General features: G+C 56.3%; 1 pseudogene; it reads left to right on the top strand.

The window, feature by feature from the left end:
* The first annotated feature begins 1,163 nt into the window (after nucleotides 1-1,163).
* LOC104985634 lies at nucleotides 1,164-2,883 on the top strand (annotated as a pseudogene).
* The last annotated feature ends 885 nt before the right edge of the window (nucleotides 2,884-3,768 follow it).

A 3,768-nucleotide genomic window follows, 5' to 3' on the forward strand; every position in this document is an offset into this window, starting at 1 on the left:
CTGCCCCGTCCTGGCAGCTGCTCTCTGGCAGGAGAGGCAGATGAATCATTTTAAAGGAACTTTCAAGCCACCAGAGAGAAAATGTGGGAAAGCAACCTCTTCAATCTCCTCTTTCCTGCTCTCTTGATTCTTCTTCAGTCCCCCTTTCTCCCTCTGTCCCTGCCCTTCCCTCTAGCTGTCTCTCTGTGTCTCCCTCTTGTCTAGGTTTTCCTGTGGGGTCAGGGACTAGCCTGACTCTGCCACGGGCTCCCTGAGACAGTGCTGACAGCAGGGCCACCCGCAGGCGAGGGGACCTCACGAGGTGACAGCCTCCGCGCAGCGGGGTCCTCTGGGGGCCAGCCCTGCCTCCCTCCCTAGACTGCGGGGCCCTCCTTGGATTCCCGTGCCCCGGCTATGCTGACCCCTGGGGGAATAGTCTGGTGAGGCTGAGGGGTCCTCAGGAGCAGAGAGGGCGTGTGGGTGTGAGGCTGGGAGGCTGGGGGAGCCTACCTGCTGGGTTCCTGCTTTGCCAACAACCACAAGAGCAGACCTCGGTCTCCAGCAGGTGGATGACAGGTGGCAGGGATCACCAGGTCACCAGGGTCATTTGCAGGTGGCCGCCCAGAGGCTGCTTTCTGTCCGGTCCATTGGAGATGGGCAGGGGAAACTCACGCTGTCCCAGGGGTGTATCCCAGGCAGCCTGGACCCCCATCTAGGCTCTGTCACCAAGGGCACCAGAGGGCCCTTGCCCCTTTGCATGGGGTCCAGCAGCGATGCCAGGGCAGCCGCGGACAGCACCGGGCATCGACGTGAGCAGCTTTGAAAACATCAAGTGTGTCACAGGAGCAAATAAGTGAGTCGTCGTTATTGTTCAGTCTTAGGTCATGTCTGACTCTTTGCAACCCCATGATTATAGCCCGCCAGGTTCCTCTGTCCATGAGACTTCCCAGGCAAGAATACTGGAGTGGGTTGCCATTTCCTTCTCCAGGGCATCTTCCCAACCCAGGGACTGAACCCGAGTCTCCGACACCAGCAGGCGGATTCTTCACCACTGAGCCACCAGGGAAGCAAATAAGTTAGATCGACGACGAGTCAGCAGCACCTAATTTTTATTAAAAATATCTCATTTATTCCTCCCTCCTCCCTGAACTTTCCCCTGGCTGGCAGACAGGAGGGAAGCCGAGATGGCAGGTGAGCTCACCAAGGCTCAGGCCGCCTGGCCTGGTGGGGACATGCTCTCTGGAAAGATCATCCGCGAGGAAATCCCAGCCAAGTCGTGTATGAGGAGGAGCAGGGTCTTGTTTTCCCTGACATTTCTCCTCAAGCACCCACACATTTTCTGGTTATATTCACAAAACACAAATTCCAGATTTCTGCAACAGAAGATGAAGATGAACGTCTTCTTGGACGTTTGATTATCGTTGGCTGGAAGTGTGCTGCTGTCCTGGGCCTGAAGTAGGGTGGTGAACGCAGGCTCGGCTGGTGGACAGCCTGTCCGTCGCGTTCCTCTCCACGTTCTTGGAGGTCAGCAGAAGACTTGGCCTCTGGTGAAGCGTGTTGTAGGAATAATTTTCCCTTTTCTATGCAGTGATCAGGTTTGAAGCTTCCAATCTGCTAAATAATACTTTGTTGGGCCTGTGTATGGAGAAATTGCACAAATAATTTTAAATACCATACATAATAAAAGACATTGCTGCACGGTCTGAAAAAAAAACTCATTTAAAAATACTTTTCCTATTTATGAAGCTTTAATTTTCCCTCAAGCATAGTTGTCTGCTCTGTAATACCCTGATGGTGGATTTTCAGTCCCAGTAAGTATTGTGAAAAAAGTGGGTGTTAGTCTCTCAGTCATGTCCAACTCTTTGCCACCCCAAGAGTGTACCTGCCAGGCTCCTCTGTCCATGGGATTCTCCAGGCAAGAATACTGGAGTGGGTTGCCATGCCCTCCTCCAGGAGATCTTCCCAACCCGGGGATAGAACCCACGTCTGTGCATTGCAGGTGGATTCTTCACCACTGAGCCACCTGAGAAACCCGTTGTGAGGGTGGCAGTCATGAAATTTCCGCTTCAGAAGTTATTTCTGGAGTTGTCCCTGCCTCTGTGAACATAGCTCACTTCTTCCCAGTGTGGCTCTGGCTCCTTTCCATTCCCCTCTTTCTCTCCTTTTAAAGGGAGAACAACTCACTAGCTCTTTCTGCCCAATTAGGAGGGTCCACAGTGTTTCTCGGAGAAGGCAATGGCAACCCATTCCAGTACTCTTGCCTGGAAAATCCCATGGACGAAGGAGCCCAGTAGGCCGAGGTCCATGGGGTCGCCAAGAGTCAGACACAACTGAGCAACCTCACTTTCACTTTTCACTTTCATGAATTGGAGAAGGAAATGGCAACCCACTCCAGTGTTCTTGCCTGGAGAATCCCAGGGACGGGGAAGCCTGGTGGGCTGCTGTCTATGGGGTCGCACAGAGTCAGACACGACTGAAGTGACTTAGCAGCAGCAGCAGCAGTGTTTCTCCCGTGGTGGCCGACCCAGGGCAGAGGGAGCTGGAGTCTCGTGGGCCCTGGCAGCAAACAGCAGAGAAGATTGAGTGAAGAGAACTTTGTTTCCACACCCAGTGCCGGGGCTCGTCTCGGGGCCAAGGCTGGCGCAGGGCAGCACCGTGGAGCTGCAGACATTGTCTTCAGAGTCTCAGCCCCATTCGCCCACAGCCTCGGACCTTGGCATTCCTTGAGTTATCTACTCCCGAAAAGATATTAATTATCGACTGTTTACATGTTGCTCAGGTTTTTTTTTTTAATTACTTTGAAAGTTATTTGACTGGTCTTGGTGTCGTGCTGGGTGGAAAGGGTGCCTCCGAAGCTCTGTCCTTCCTGAGCCCCAGGTGCTCGCTGTGGCCGCCCCTGTGTGAACCGGGACAGGTCAGTACACAGAGGAGAGGACGCTGAGCCCGGGGGGTGAGCGCCGGGCATGCGCTCCGGGGACTTGGCTGGGGCAGCCCTTGGCCGGCCCAGCACCGGTGCTGAACTGGCGGCCTCCCCCCTGGGGAGGACTCGATGTGGGGACGCTGATTTCACTGGACTAGACAGACTCCACATCGACGCTTTTGATGGGGTAACCGGCGACAGGAGTGACAGAAGATGCTGATAGAAAGAGCTCTGGAGGGTGCGAGGCCTGACCCTGGCCCCGGGGCCTGCCTGGAGGAGGGAGTGGAGCTGGCACGTGGCGAAGATCCAGCACGTGCTGCAGGGGCTGCAAGACGGGCTCGGAGGGCGCAGGGCTCCAGGGAAAGACGCGACAGAGGGGAGGTTTTGAGGCAGAGGAGGCTTTGGCCTGGAGGGCTATGTAGTGTCTCAGCAGACACAGGACCAGGTCACACGAGACCTTGATGGGCGGATGGAGGAGCCGCCTCTATGTGCCAAGTTAAGAGCATGGATGCTCTGGCCTGGGGCTCACCTCCTCTGATCCTGCCTCCCACCAGCCATGCCTGGGGAGATGCCAGGGGCTGACCGGCCTGAGTGTGACTGCAGAATCCGTGTGCACACGGACCCTGAACACCGGTGCCCGCTGGCAGCTGCGGAGGTGCCTGCTCGTGTCCAGCTTCAGGAGGGACCTCTTCGGGGAGCACAGCTGGTGAGGTGACCTCTGGATGTGCCGGGGCTCCCGGCCAGCAGCGCTTCCTCCCGCTGCTCCTGGCCAGGAGAGCACAGGTGGGCACAGGTAGGGAAAGGGGACAGGAAGCCGAGGGGGGCCGGTGGGACACGTCCCTTGGTGTGAGCGGTGCTCAGGTGGGTGA

This window comes from Bison bison, unplaced genomic scaffold, assembly GCF_000754665.1.
Source record: "Bison bison bison isolate TAMUID 2011002044 unplaced genomic scaffold, Bison_UMD1.0 scf7180017864053, whole genome shotgun sequence".
NCBI lineage: Eukaryota > Metazoa > Chordata > Mammalia > Artiodactyla > Bovidae > Bison > Bison bison.